Genomic DNA, 16,896 nt, shown 5'->3' with positions numbered 1-16,896 from the left:
ATATAATAAAAATGACCATCCTACCCAAACGTATTTATCTATTTAGTGCCATACCCATTGAACTACCAAAATACTTCTTCACTGATTTAGAAAAAACCATAACAAAGTTCATTTGGAAGAACAAAAGATCAAGGATATCCAGGGAAATAATGAAAAAAAACACATACGATGGGGGCCTTGCAGTCCCTGACCTAAAACTATATTACAAAGCAGCAGTCATCAAAACAATTTGGTACTGGCTAAGAGACAGAAAGGAAGATCAGTGGAATAGACTGGGGGAAAGCGACCTCAGCAAGACAGTATACGATAAACCCAAAGATCCCAGCTTTTGGACAAAAATCCACTATTCGATAAAAACTGCTGGGAAAATTGGAAGACAGTGTGGGAGAGACTAGGAATAGATCAACACCTCACACCCTACACCAAGATAAATTCAAAATGGGTGAGTGACTTAAACATAAAGAAGGAAACCATAAGTAAATTGGGTAAACACAGAATAGTATACATGTCAGACCTTTGGGAGGGGAAAGGCTTTAAAACCAAGCAAGATATAGAAAGAATCACAAAATGTAAAATAAATAATTTTGACTACATCAAACTAAAAAGCTTTTGTACAAACAAAACCAATATAACTAAAATCAGAAGGGAAACAACAAATTGGGAAAAAATCTTCATAGAAACCTCTGACAAAGGTTTAATTACTCATATTTATAATGAGCTAAATCAATTGTACAAAAAATCAAGCCATTCTCCAATTGATAAATGGGCAAGGGACATGGATAGGCAGTTCTCAGATAAAGAAATCAAAACTATTAACAAGCACATGAAGAAGTGCTCTACATCTCTTATAATCAGAGAGATGCAAATCAAAACAACTCTGAGGTATCACCTCACACCTAGCAGATTGGCTAACATTACAGCAAAGGAAAGTAATGAATGCTGGAGGGGATGTGGCAAAGTAGGGACATTAATTCATTGCTGGTGGAGTTGTGAATTGATCCAACCATTCTGGAGGGCAATTTGGAACTATGCCCAAAGGGCGACAAAAGAATATCTACCCTTTGACCCAGCCATAGCACTGCTGGGTCTGTACCCCAAAGAGATAATGGACAAAAAGACTTGTACAAAAATATTCATAGCTGCGCTCTTTGTGGTGGCCAAAAACTGGAAAACGAGGGGATGCCCATCAATTGGGGAATGGCTGAACAAATTGTGGTATATGTTGGTGATGGAATACTATTGTGCTAAAAGGAATAATAAAGTGGAGAAGTTCCATGGAGACTGGAACAACCTCCAGGAAGTGATGCAGAGCGAGAGGAGCAGAACCAGGAGAACATTGTACACAGAGACTAATACACTGTGGTATAATCGAACGTAATGGACTTCTCCATTAGGGGCGGTGTAATGTCCCTGAACAACTTGCAGGGATCCAGGAGAAAAAAACACCATTCATAAGCAAAGGATAAACTATGGGAGTGGAAACACCGAGAAAAAGCAACTGCCTGAATACAGAGGTTGAGGGGACATGACAGAGGATAGACTCTAAATGAACACTCTAATGCAAATACTATCAACAAAGCAATGGGTTCAAATCAAGAAAACATCTAATGCCCAGTGGACTTACGCGTCGGCTATGGGGGTGGGGGGGAGGAAAAGAAAATGATCTATGTCTTTAACGAATAATGCTTGGAAATGATCAAATAAAATATATTTTAAAAAAAAGGAAAAAAATTTTTTCCATGGTTACATGATTCATGTTCTTTGAGAAGAGAAAATTTAATAAGTATTGGACAATATTAATATAATGATTCAAAAATATTTTTTTCAAGAATCTGAACTTCAAAAAATAAAAAGGGAAAACTATCAACATAGCATAGAACTGGAGGGAAAAAAGAGGTATGGAAAGAATATACTGATCATCTGAAAGAGATTCCAAAATGAAAATCCCAGGAAAATTATAACCAAATTAGAGAGTTCCAAGGCCAGCAGTCAGAAGAAAATCATTCAAATACTGTGGAACCAGAGTCAGGAAAACACAAGAATAAGTAGGTAATATGATGAAGGGAGAGAGATCTTGGGCAATGATATAATGGAAGTAAAGAACCTAAGACTACAACCAAGAACCCAATCAAATGGAGCTAAGATATTCAGGGGCGAAAAAAAGTAATTGAATTAAATTAGAGGACTACCAGACATTCCTGATGATATTACTTGGACTGAATACAAAATATGATATTCAAAGTTAAGAAATGAATGAATAATACATTAAATATTAGTGAGAAATTATGAGGAACTTAAGAAGGTTACCATAACATAATATACACAAACATAATATGAAAGAAAACACACAATTAGAAATCATAAGTCTGATTGTGAATGAGTTGATCTCACCATAAAATGGAAGAGGATAGCAAATTGGATTGAATTAAGAGTCAAAACCCCACAATATTTTATTTTCAAAAAAAGTTATTTAAAGTAGGGAGATACATATGCTATAAAGATTGGAGCAATATCTGCTATACTTCAGCTAATTTAAAAATACAAGGAGAGCAATTATGATTACAGGCAAAGCAAAAATGAATTTGACATAAAGAAAGATAAGGAATATTTTGTATATTGATAAAAGGAACCATAGATCATCATCTATGTGTTATCAATATTATATATATATATATATATACATCAAATGGCATAAGCATGAATTTCTTGAATGATAAGCTATATGAATTACAAAAATAAATAGTCAATAAAACCTTATTAATAAAAAATATTAACCTTCCCCTCTTTGAATTAGATAAATCAAACCAAAAATATATACATGAAATAAATTAACTGAGTGAATAGAATTTTATAATATTTAGACTTGATTGAGCTCTGGAGCAAATTAAATGTGAATAAAAAGGAATATACATTTTTTTCTCAGCAGTATCAGGCACATTCACAAAAATTGATTATATAATAGAATGCAAAAGCCTCATGAATAAATGCAGAAAGGCATTCTTTCCAGATCATAATTCTATAAAATTACATAGAACAAAGGGCTTAAGAAAAAATACTAAAAATCAATTGGAAATGTAATAATTTACTTATATTAAAGAAAGAGTGAATCAAAGAACAAATCATACAAATAATCAATGATTTCATTAAAGTGAAAAAAAAAGATGACAATATATGACAATTTTGGTATGCAGTCAAAACAGTATTTACACGGCAGTTTTATGTCTTTAAATGCTTACAATAGGAAAACAGGGAAAGAGCAGATCAATGAATTTGGTATGCAAATTTTTTTTAAAAAACTAGAAAAAGAACATACTGAAAATCATGAATTAAACACCTTTCAAAATACTGAAAATCAAATGGGAGGTCAATAAAATTGAAAGTTAAAAAAAAACACCATTGAACTAATGAATAAGACAAAGTGTTGTTTTTTTAATCAATAAATAATTACTTTGATAAAAATAAATGAAACCAAATTTCCAGCAAAAAAAAATGAAAAGGGTAAGATTACAACCAATGAAATGGAATTTAAAGTGATTATTAGGAGTTATTTTGTTTAATTCTTTGCCAGTAAATCTGATAATCAAAGTAAAATAGCTGACATATTTAAAGAAATATAAATTGCTCAAAATAACAAAAGAGGAAATAGGATACTTAAACAATTCCATTTCAGAAAAAGAAATTGAACAAACTATTAATGAATTCCCTACAAAAAAAAAAAAAACTCCAAGGCTAGATGAATTCAAAAGTGAATTCTACCAAACATTTTAAAAACATTTCATTCAAATTCTATACATAGAATTCAGAAAAAACAGCTCAAGAAGGAAGTCTGACAAATTATTTTTCTGAACGGATAGAGTTAAGATGGGGGCTTAGAAGCAGCAAAAATCTAAACCTCTCTATCATTCCATACCAATCTTTAAAAAGCATTTCACAAAAGACTGAAATCCAAACCCAACAACAAGATGGAGCCACAACACTCTCCTGCTGAATACAACTTGAAAGATAGGCAGAGAGAGTCAATTTCCATGGAATAAGGTATAAACCCAACACCCTCTCCCACCAATTGAGTTGTGACCTGTGAGCAGATAATCAGATGCAGGCTAACTGTATACAGCACCTCACATCCACCACACAATGTCCAAGGCTCTGACAGCAGCTTGTGTGTGTGGGGGGGGGTGGGGGGGGGGAAGTGGACCAGTTGGATATCCTCAACCTTCATGGCAGTAGGCTATGGTGAATATTTGGTCTCAGGGCAGAGAAGCACAGTAGGTCAGTTCAACCAGCCTAATTCAGTATATGAGCAGAGGAGATAGAAGACTGAAGATTCCCAACAGGGCAGAGCAACTCAAACACCCTATTCCAACAAACCAACAGTTTACATTACCCAGGAGGGAAAATGAGTAAAGAAAAAAAGGAAGGAGACAATGATTGAGAGGTTCAGTGGGAATAAAGATCAAAGAAGAGAACCAACAGAGGTTGAAGGGATCCAAGGACTTCAATCAAAATCTCATAAAATCCAGGGAATTGGATTCAGGTTCTAGAAGTGCTCAGAAAGGAATTCAATTATCAAATCAGACAGGTTGAAGAGAAATGGGAAAAGGAAAACAACAGCTTAAAAAGCAAAACTGATCATATGGAAACAGAAGCACATGAATTAAAACAAGAAAATAGTATTCTAAAAGCCAGAATTAACCAATTGGAAAAGGAAGCAAAAATCTCAAAGGATGAAAAGAATGATTTGAAACAAAAATGAACCAATTTGAAAAGGAGGACAAAAGATCATGGAAGAAATTCAGTCTTTAAAAATTAGAACTGGGCAATTAGAAACTAATGACTACATGAGACATCAAGAAATAATGATACAAAATAATACGAAGAAAAAATTGAAGAAAATATGAAATACCTCATAGAAAAAAAGTTGACCTGGAAAATAGATCCAGAAGAGACAATTTAAGAAATATTTGACTATCTGAAAGTCATGATCAAAAAAAAATAAATAATACCCTAGATGTCATCTTACAGAAAATTATCCAAAAATACCTGCTCTGATATTCTTGAACAAGAGAATAAAAGAGAGACTGAAAGAATCCACAGATCACTTTCTGCATTAAATTCCCAAATGTCAACTCCCAGGAATATTATAGTCACATTCAAGAGATTCTCGGCTCTTGAGGCTAAGGAGAAAAATACTAGAAAGCAGTATAAAGAAAGAATTCAGATGTCATGGAGCCCCAGTCAGGATTACACAGGATGTGACAGCCTCCACATTGAAGGACTAGAAAACATAGAATATGATATTCTGCAAGGTAGGAAAACTGGATTTACAACCAAGAATCAACTACCAATCAAAACTGGCTATATTCATTCAGGGGAAAGTATAGTCATTTAATGATATAGAAGATTTCCAAAAATTCCTAAAGAAAAAAACAGACATAAATGGAAAATGTGATGCCCAGATACAAAATTCAAGAGAAGCATAAGAAGAAAAAGAAAAAAAAAAAGAAAAACATTATGGCTTCAATAAATGGCTTATTTTCCTATATGGAAAGATAATAATTCTTAAAATTGTTTTCATTATCATAGTAGTTAAAAGATGCATACATAGAGGTATGTGGTAGTAAACTTTTTAGGATGATATGTCAAACATAAATATATATATATATATATATATATATATATTCAAAACTAGGGGTGAAAAGAGGATATTACTAAGAGATATGGGAAAATAGAAGTAAAATAAGGTTAAATATATCACACAGAGAAGCATGGGAATTGTAGGGGGGAAAGGCCGTATTATTAGAAACAATTTTTCCCAATTGAATGATAATAACACTGACAATCTAAGTGAAATTCGTGAGTATGCACAAAAACCATGAATTGCATTAAAAGATTAAAAGAATAGGAAATAAAATACTCAAATACCTCTATCTTAGAAAAAGAAACTGAACAAGCCACAATTGATAGTCCTAAGAAAATTTTTCTAGGACTAGATGGAATTACAAACAATTCTACCAAATATTTAAAGGAAAATCAATTCTAATACTATATAAGCTTTATGTAAAATAGGTAAAGAAGGAATCCTACCAAGTTACTTTCATGATACAAATATGGTTTTGGCATATAAAAGAGGGAGGACAAAAATGCAGAAAGAAAGCTGTAGAAAAATTTCCCTAATGAAGATTGAGGCAAAAAAAAATTAAATAAAATATTAGGAAATATTTGCTGCTATAGCAATATATCACAAAGATTATACACTATGGCCAGATGGGATTTATCCTAGGAATGCAGAACTGCTTCCTGAGTAGGAGTATAAAAATAATTAACCATAGAAATAATCAAAAAACAAAAATAATAATTATAGTGAGATAAAGAAAAAACACTTTACAAAATCTAATATCTATTCTTATTTAAATATAAAAAGCATAAGAATAAATAGTCTTTATTAAATTGATAAGATACTATCATTCTATAACTTAGTTAAAGAAATAACTAATATTAATTAATAGAGATAAAACAAAAAGTCTTCCCAAAAAGATTAGAGATGAAGCAAGGATGTAAATTATCACCATTATTATTTAAAGTTTTACTGGAATTATTAGAAACAAGAATAAGGCAAAAAACCCAAAATTGAAACAATAAAATAAAGATAATGGGGAAAGAAAATTATCATTCATTAAAGATATAATATCATATTTTGAGGATTTAGGAGAATTAAAAAACTGGTTGAAACCATTAACAACTTTAGCAAAGGTTCAGATTATAAAATAAGTCCTCATAAATCATCACCATTTTATATGCTGCAAATAAAGAGGAAGAGATAGAAAAATTCTATTAAAAATAACTGAATAGATTGTATAAAATGTATGAAATAAGATTTATTAATTTCTTATTAATAAACTCAAAGCAATACAATGAAATGGCAATGATACTAAATTAATTTACTTATTCAATGTCGATCAAATTGTGAAGAGAATTACTTTGTAAACTAGATAAAATAATAAAAAATCTTCATCAGGAGCAACAAAAGATCAATAATATCAAAGGAAACTATGAAAAACAACTCTAACTGTAACAGAATTCAAACTATACAACAAAGAGTTAATCATCAAAACAATTTTATACCGGATAAAAAATAGCAGAGATTAGGTACACAACATATAGAAATAAACAAGTCACCTAGTGCTTGATAAACCCAAAGAGCCAAGCTATTTAGGTAAGAACTCACTATTCAACCAAACTATGGAAAAAACAGAAAATACCATGTCATAAATTATGTATAGAACAAAATCTCAAACAATATACCAACGTAAGGCCAGAATGTATAAATGAATTAGATATAAAAGTGGTAAGCTGAACAAATCAGGAAGGTATGGGAGAAAAAATTACCTGTCAATTCAATAGATATGGATTGCTGGGAGAATCATGTCAGGCAAAATTGATAATTTTGATCACATCAAATTAAAAATAATTTCTCAATAAATGAAACCAATGGAGATGAAAGTAGGAGGAAAAGAGGAAATTGGAGGAGAGGAAATTACAGTATGTTTATTTGATAAATGTCTAATTCCTCTCTATATACATTTAAAATAATAAAATATAGATATGTAAAAAATAGAGAGACTTTTTTAAAATAAGGGTAATTTATCTATTGATAAGAAGTCAAAAAATATAACAGATAATTTTCAGAAGAAGAAATCAGTTATCAAAAGTTATATAAAATGTTCTAAATCACTATTAATGAGAGAAACGTAAATTGAAACAAATCTCAGATACCACCTCATACCTATCAGATTAGCAAATTAATTTTGCTAATTTGGGACAGAGCAAATTAATTAATATCAGTATCACTATCATGAACAGCAGTAATGTGGAACAAAAACAGGAGTAATATGGAAAACTATGTACTCTAATGTACTGTTGGTTGAGTTATGAACTGGTCCAATTATTCTGGAGAATAATTTGGAATTGTGCCAAAGACCAATATAGCTGTGGGTACATAATGCTATTACATCTGTGTCCCAAAGAAATGAAAAGAAAAGGAAAAGGCCCCAAAAGAACAAAAATATTCATAATACTTCCTTTTGTACTGGTAAAGATTTAGAATTTGAGGAGAAGCCCATCAGTTAGGGAATAGTTGAACAAGTTTTAGTATATGGTTTTAATGGAATACTATTGTACTCTAAGAAATGCTAAAGAGAAATTTTCAGAAAAAATATGGGAAGACTGAATTGATATGAACTAATGCCAAGTTAAATGAGCACAATAAGAATATTGTACACAATAACAGCAATATTGTAATGAGAATAAACTGTGAAAGACTCTGTTACTATGATCAATATTATGATCCATGACAATATCAAAGGATACATTTTGAAAAATGCTATCTTCCTTCAGAGCCAGAACTGAAGAACTTTAAATGCATATTGAAACATATTTCTCTTTTTTAATTTAAAAATTATTTAATTCATTAATTTAAAATATTTTTCCATGGTTACATGATTCATATTCTTCCCTGCCCTTACCTCCTCCCAGAGCCAACAAGCAATTCCACTGGGTTTTACATGTATCATCATTCAAAACTTATTTCCATAATATTGCTATTTGCAAAAGAGTAGTCATTTAAAGTCAGAAATCCCCAATTATATCCCCATAGAATCATGTGATCAATTATATGATTTTCTTCTGTGTGAAACATATTTTTCTGGCAACAGGATTAATATGGAAAGAGATTTTGCATGATTTCACTTACAGAATGGGTATTTCTTTATCTTCTTATTGGTTGAATGAAGTGTTAAGAAAATGAAAAACATTTGGAACTGAAAATTTTAAAAATTAAAAAATCATGGTCACAGATTTGAAGACAACATATACAAGAGTATATAGTAGAGACTGTAGTGGTGAGAGAGCTGAGGCATGGAGCACAATTAACAGGATGTTGAAAGTCAAGATGAGGTGATGAAAGTTTAAAGTAAGGTGGCAATCATGAGAATGGAGGAAAAAAGTGGTTCCATATGAAAGGTGTGCTCAAATTCCAAGTTCCTTGAATGTACTTAGAAGATATTAACAAATGTTTCTTACTTTCTGTATACTATTCTAATATGAATTCTGTCAAAATCTTCTCTCCTTTTTGCTCCAAAGGCATACAGAATAAAATCCTTTCTTTTTTCTCAGTTTAATCTCTTAATTTGAGCATTTGATGGTACCCTTTTCAAAGAAAAATTCGATTTCTCTCTCCTTTTTGTCACAATAGAGACTTCTCTAAAATTACAGATTTTAGAATAATAGTTTTTTTTTTAATCCAAAACCAAAATCTGGATTTTTATTGGCCACCTTTTGGAAGCTTTCCCATTACAAAAGATTGCAGTTCTAAAATGCCCCTTCCCTCTTTTTTGCTATTATTTGATACCTTATTATAAATTCCAGCAATAACAATGACACAAGAAATAATTTGAAGGTATTAGCCTAGGCAAAGAGAAAACACACTTATTCCTATTTTTGGATAACTTTATAGTTTCTTTATAAAACCTCAAAGAATCAACAAGGGAACTAAACACAATATATTTCAGTAACACAGAGAATATAATAACTAAGAGAAATCAATATCATTCCAACAAAGCAATAACAAAACCAGGAAGAAAATAATAGGAATAGAAGCCACATTCAAAAATAATGAATACAATATTAGGGAGTGAGTATACCAAGATTCACTAAAGATTAATGGTAAAGCACTGCTTAAATAAATCAGTAAAGGCTGCAGTTATTGGAAGACAGCCATTCCTCAGGACTGGGTGATACCAAAACAATAGAAATTACGAGAACTTTCAAATCAATTTGCAGATTTAGTACCACACGGATTAAGATTTCAAAAGGCTATTTTATATTATTAGAAAAATATTAAAAATTAGTTTGGTTAAAAAAGCAATTCTAGGGGCAGCTGTGTGGCTCAGTGGATTGAGATCCAGGCCTAGAGACGGGAGGTCCTAGGTTCAAATCTGGCCTCAGACACTGCCCAGCTGTGTGACCCTGGGCAAGTCACTTGACCCCCATTGCCTAGCCCTTACCACTCTTCTGCCTTGGAGCCAATACACAGTATTGGCTCCAAGACAGAAGGTAAGGGTTTAAAAAAAAAAGCAATTCTGAAATATTGAGGGAAATGGAAAAATAGGAAAGGAAGAGATAGTGCTTACCTATCTAAAATCAGCTTACAAAAATAATTATCAAAAAATGTTATTACTAGTTAAATAAAAAAGGCAATTAATGGAACCAATTATAAAAGCAAGAATAAAAAACAGTGAAATTCAATAGTTATGTTCAATTAACTGAATGACATAAATTATTCATGGAGTTTTCATTTTGACAAAGTTTTTGCTATATAGAAATATAAATTCCAAAGATATGATAAAATCTTTGTTTTTCTATAATGAAGGAAAGTCAAAAAATACATATCAAACAAGTATGATTAGAGGGAGAATCCCTGAAAAAACAAGAGATGGAAATTTAAATGATAAAATAGTTTAAATCACATAAAATAAAATAATGTATATTGTATAAGAAAGGAAGTTGCTGATTCAGAAAAATATATGCACATATACACATATACATGTACATATATATATAATCAGATATATTCATGAGTCATTGATAAGGATAAATATGACAAAGCTATTTTCCTATAGATAAGTAATTAAGGTATATAAATTAATGTTTGATAATGATGATTATAATACTAATTGTAAATTATTAACAACCAAATGGAAGATTGCCCTAAGTTACTACAAATAACTTTGAATAAATGAATAATAAAGATGGGGGAGAAAAGGAGAAACCTTAAATGTTTGCTATATGCCAGACACTATGGACATGAATACAAAAACAAAGATAATTCCTATTCTAAAGTATACTGTAAGGGGGGAAAGGTTTTTTTTTTTTTTTTTAATAAAAGGTTGAAATGGATTATTTAAGAATAGGGTCACCAGGAATTGAATTAATTCCAAAGAAATGTATTTACAATTTATTTACAAAACATAGAAAGAGTGAAGTCAGAAAATCAGAGAGAGGATAGGGTCTACCCACTAAGTATTTTGCTCTGACCCCTGGTTCAACCCAGGCAGGGGAGTTTAGTCCTTAACTAGAGAGGCCTTGGCTTTTGAGTGAAGGACCTGGAAATACAAGGAACCTCTCTCAAAAGGATAGGTCTCTCCTGAGGCTAGTCTCTTCAGAAATCTAGGAAAGGAATTGGTTCTTTTCACTCACCACATGTCAGTACAAAGGGAGAGATTCAAGAGCAGTCTGACCTTGTACAAGGTCTCAGGTCCAGGCAGCAGATTCTTCAACAGCCTCCCACAGGAACTCGGATCCGGAAGAAGTCAGAAGTCAAAGTGCCCACAGGAAGTTGTAAATCCTTTTTAAATAAAGACACTCTTTTGCATCACTTCCTGTGCCTTCCTCCCCTTTTACATCTACCAATTACTGCTAAAACTTAGCTTTGGACTGCCCAGGGTCCTTGGTCAGTTTGATTCTGATTGGTCACCCATTATTGCACATGTGGATATTGCACATATTTTAAAAATTAAGATCACTATGATCCTAATTCAGAGAATAGGAGAATCAGCATAGCGGTGTGACAAAGTTAATGGAGGAAAGGGTATCCAGAAGGAAAGGATTCACAAGCTGCTAAAACTCAAATCCAGGAGTAGTCATTTAATGTGTTAGAGCTTCTATTTCCCCATTTAAAAATGGAGAAAACAAAGATTATAGAATCTAAATTAAAAGGACTGTATAAAACATATACCAATGTGAATTGTTGTACATAAACATTTTGGTTTTTAATATTTTAAAAGAAAAAAAATTACATAAAATTTATATGCCAAGAAATTATGTAATATATTTAGAACAAGAGTTAATTGATACTAAAAGATATCATTTTAGTAAATCATTAACAAATATTTTTATACAAATGTAATCACTTATACCTATTTCAATAGTACTCATTTTTGGAATAAATCAATCTCTTAAAATCAAAACCCCAAATCACATATCCATATAAACAAATAAGTTATTACTTTTTCTTCTGTGTTTCTACTCCCACAGTTCTTTCTCTCTATGTGGATAGAATTCTTTCTCAAAAGTGCCTTGGGATTGTTTTGTATTAGCAACATTTACATTTGTTATTCCACAATGTTTACATTGTATTGTTCCACAATGTTTTACTTTCTGTATATAATGTTCTCTTGGTTCTGCTCATTTCACTCTGCATCAGGCCCTGGAAGTTCTTCCAGTTCACATAGAAATACTTCAATTCATCATTCCTTATAGCACAATAGTATTACATCACCATCTAATACCACAATTTGTTCAGCAATTCCCCAATCAAGGGACACCCCCTCATTTTCCAATTTTTTGTCACCACAAAGAGTGCAGCTATGAATATTCTTGTACAAACATTATTATCTCTTTAGGGTACAAATCTAATAATGATATTCCTGGATTAAGGGGCATGCATTCTTTTAAAGGCCTTTGGACATATTTTCAAATTGCCTTCCAGAATGGTTGGATCAATTCACAATTCCACCAGCAATGTATTAGTGTCCTAATTTTGCCCATCACCTCTAAAATTTATTATTTTCCTTTATTGTCATATTGGCCAATCTTCTTGGTGTGAGGTGGTACCTCAGAGTTGTTTTGATTTGCATTTCTCTAATTATGAAAGATTAAGAACTCTTTTTCATGTGTTCATTGATAATTTTGGTTTCTTTATATGAAAACTGCCTATTCATGTCCCTTGACCACTTGTCAGTTGAGGAACGGTTTGATTTTTTTTTGTACAATTGAATTAACTTATAAATTTGAGAAATTAGACCTTTGTCAGAGGTTTTTGTTCTAATTATTAACAATTATTAAACAAAATTTCAAAACTTTTATTTTTAAGGGTATTGACTCATCAGGCAATTAGTAAAATATTATGAAGCTACTATTAGCAGATAGAAAGATGAATTCAAAGCCAGGAAGAAGTAGGGTGAGGTCCTGCCTATAACACATATTATCTTGTGTGATTCTACTTTGAGTCACTTAACCTTTCAGTTCCCCAGGAACTCTCTTAAATATAAAAGTTTCAGAGAATATGATAGTCCTCCTAAGTGGAAGGAGTTTCTTTTACATAGTTGTTTCTTATTCTATGAAATCATGGGTCCAGGCTATATCTCTATTTGTCTTGACCTGTTACAGATGAAACTATAAAGGTGTAACCATTTTGATTGTAATCAAAATTTTCTGCTTTGTTGTCCATGGTCTTCTTCAAAAATTAAGAATAAATGAGTTTTAGAATTATGCTTCGTCTAATGCCTAATATAGGACAATGTACTTCCATTTTATATGGTAAGATTACTCTGCCTAAAGAACACCCTAGTGAATCATATATTTACCAATGTCACATTGGTAAATATAATATATTATTTACCACATAAATATCACATATTATTTACCATATGATATTTAAATAATATCAGCATGTTAGCAATTCATATTTTAATATCTATTATGTAAAAGAACTCAGAAATTCCATGTTAAAATGGTTAGCTAAAATAACTACATTCTGAGTAAAAGAATTGAAATGATTTCTAAAAAAGAATAGAGATATACTTTAGGAGTAAACAAGATGTTTTAGCATATTAAACATCTACTGAGATTAATCTTCAATTATATATATATATATTTTTAAATCACCAAGGAAATCACTCTACCCACCCTTTTTTCAAGTCTCCTTTAAGCTTTTCCTGATGAAACCCATTAATATTAGTCTCTCTCTTTTCCTCAAATTATAATATAATCTAATCTTTGGGTTATAGAGGCATAGAATTACTGGAAGTGAATATTTTATTGTTATATATAGACACTGGGTAAGATTTTTTTTTTGCTTAAGTTTTTATGTATATTGCCAGAAAGGGTTTGGCATAGATGGGAGGAAGGTTGAAATGAATGAAGGAAAGCTAAAAGACATCAATAAAAGGTATTTAAATAAATAATACTAAATTGGGGAGAAAGTGTTAGTGAAATTAGAGGTTTCATTCTTAGCCTAATTCTCTCAATGGAATGGAAGCTCCTTGAGGCCAAATTTCTCCTCATATCTCTGCATCCCCAGCTTCTAGTAAAATGCTTTTCATACAGAAAAATATTAATAAAGGTTGATTTGGATTGTCTTTTGAGAGTGGTTAGAAAATATAATGCCTGGTAATATCCAACTCTTTGTTTCTGAATATCATTGTAAATTTGGTTTCTATAAAAAGTATTATATACCTTTTATCTTTTATAGACATTTTGATTCACTAGGTATGTTATATGTAAACTCAACAAAAAGTAATTATGTAGGGAGATAAATAGGAACACAATTACACTTGAAGTCCTTAAATTATATTTCCATGCTTGTATAATATCAGGTCAGTGGTTCAGTGATTGCTATGCCACCTTTATAGTGCATCTTTTCCTCTGAATTGCCAATATCACATTTAAAATAGGATCTTTTACATTGAAAGATCGTTATGCTCTGTTGCTATGGAAACCATCTTTTCTTCCAGGAAGGCTTTCATATTCACTTGTTTTTTTGGCATGTTTTACCCCCCAGATCCTGCAGCTGCCACTTTGTATATGCCTTTGGCTCTGACTTTGATTGAGTACTTTTTTATGACCTTTTTACTCCTGGAATAATCATTTCTTTGATCTAAAATTTTGCTTTCCCATCCCAAGAAATGTTGAGTTTAAATACTCATTTGTCACTTTCTTTCTACTGTCCCTTTCTTTTCTTTTTTAGCTTGGTAAAAATATTTGTGATCTAAATAAATCTTTAAGAAGAAGAAATATTTAAATAAATAAAATAATTACCAGTCATCTGGCAAAGATTATAGGAGCGTTTTGCCTTTTTATTTGGAGCTATGGTGAAGCATTCATCAGAGTCTCAAACTCTGCTGACAAGCTCCTTCAAATTGTGTTCTTCCCCAGGGTTTTCATGGAGAATATAAATACCACTATAAATTATGCCAATGAGCTGCTGAAGGGATTCAAACCTCTCCAAGTGTGGAGACTAAAGAGTGCTTTTACTAGGTTGCTGAGCCCACAAAATCACAACCAAGTCACACAAACTATCTAGTGTCTCCTATATAATATATGTGTGTGTTTTTACATACATATACATATGACTCTGCTGAACAGTATGGATCCTTTATCTTCTTAACCTGGAGGAGACCTTATCTCAGTATCCCCTTTAAGTTGACATATATAATATATATTGCAATTTCAGGTCTAGAAAGTCATTATAACGTTAAATCAAGGAGAATGATCTGTGGAATTGTTAATGCTTATATCTCAAAACTCAAAACTCACATAGAAGATGTTGCAGGTGCACCTTGGATGAATGTTAAAAGATTCCTCATGCTAATAAACAATATCTTGAAACAGTAGGCAGAAAACTTCAGTTCTACTTCTGGCTTAGTTACTAACAATCCTTGTGACTTGTACAAGTCATAACTGTGAAATTTAGTTCCTTCATCCATAAAAATAAACTGGTTCTACTAGGTTCTCTCTAAACTTCCTTCCAGCTCTAAAATTCTTTTCTGTTATAAGCCTAGAATTTACTTTCAGTCAGTAAGCCAACCAGAACTGTTTTCAGGGCTTCTTGAAAGAAAGATTGCTTATGGTAAAAAAAAAGAATGAGTAAGTCAGCAAATTTAAGAAAAAATACTAAGAATAAAACTAGCATGACTTGAAACAGAGAAACTAAATTAATTCGCTCCATCTGTTTTTGAAACTTTGGTTTATAGGCTCTTAAGCTAGCTGGTATATGAAGAAATTTAAATCTTAAAAATAGAGATTTGACCAATATTCTTAATGATACATTCTAAAAGTAGTTTTAAATATGCTAACTTTATTCATTTTACTAGCAGGCTATATCTGTGAAAGAGAAAGAACTGGTTTGAGGGAAAAGAAGCTCTGTACAGTAATAAATGCTTTTGTACTTATTCAAAAAGCTAAACTATACCATTATACAGTAAGGGCTATTTTACCTTGTCAGTATCTAATTCTATGAGATTTTACTTTAAAAGTAAACTGATAGATTCACTTTGCAATGAAAAATACATTGCAACAATAAATACAAATCTATGTACCATAATTGATAATGATGAAAGATTTCTTCTATCAGGCTGAGGAGGTAATAACTGCCAAGAAGTTTTGTGGAAATTAGCACTATAGGAACAGCAGCATGTAATGGGAATGACTTTCTCACTTGGAAAATGAATTTCTAAAAGGGCAGCTGTAACATCAAATAAATGATTTCAAATCTGTTAGTTTCTTAGTATTTCATTTCATTTTTTGTTCTTTTGATAATAAGGCAGGTTTTTTAAGTAGTAATAGAAAGACAAATTTTAGGGATTGCTATAATGAAGTAAGAAGTTGAATATATCATAATATGTAGCAAAATGTCATATATCCAGGGAGTTATTTGGGAGATAACAAATGATGAAGCAAGTTCCTCATTTCCATTTATTTTCCTTCACTAAAATGGAATGAGGATAGGTGAGTATATCACTATGTTTTACTCTATAACATTTAACATTCACAAATATATCTCCTAGAAATATTTGTTTGTTGTTATATAAGATCTCCCTTCACATGACACAAGGTAAAATACTGAAAACATCAGTATCCTAAAAGAAAAAAATGAATAGTCCTTGCTTCCCCATTTCATTCTTTTGTTTGACTTTTCACATCCTATTGGTTTTTTTCCTCAATGGGATAATTCCAAATTATGCTATAAATCTTGTTCTCTTTAACAATATTCTTATTACCAGAAGAATTTTTAATAAGATTGTTTTAACTCTATCATCATATTTATTTTTAAGATAGTGT

General features: G+C 31.3%; 1 long non-coding RNA gene across 1 annotated transcript in view; it reads right to left on the bottom strand.

The window, feature by feature from the left end:
* LOC103092098 (uncharacterized) overlaps positions 1-11,494 on the bottom strand; it is a 37,664-nt gene extending 26,170 nt beyond the window's left edge. Inside the window, exon 1 of the long non-coding RNA XR_008914916.1 lies at positions 11,254-11,494. This is a non-coding gene — a long non-coding RNA (uncharacterized LOC103092098). The remainder of the gene's footprint in view (positions 1-11,253) is intronic.
* Between the last annotated feature and the right edge of the window lie 5,402 nt (positions 11,495-16,896).

This window comes from Monodelphis domestica, chromosome 1 (assembly GCF_027887165.1).
Source record: "Monodelphis domestica isolate mMonDom1 chromosome 1, mMonDom1.pri, whole genome shotgun sequence".
Lineage (NCBI taxonomy): Eukaryota > Metazoa > Chordata > Mammalia > Didelphimorphia > Didelphidae > Monodelphis > Monodelphis domestica.
This window is presented reverse-complemented; position numbering and strand designations above follow the sequence as displayed.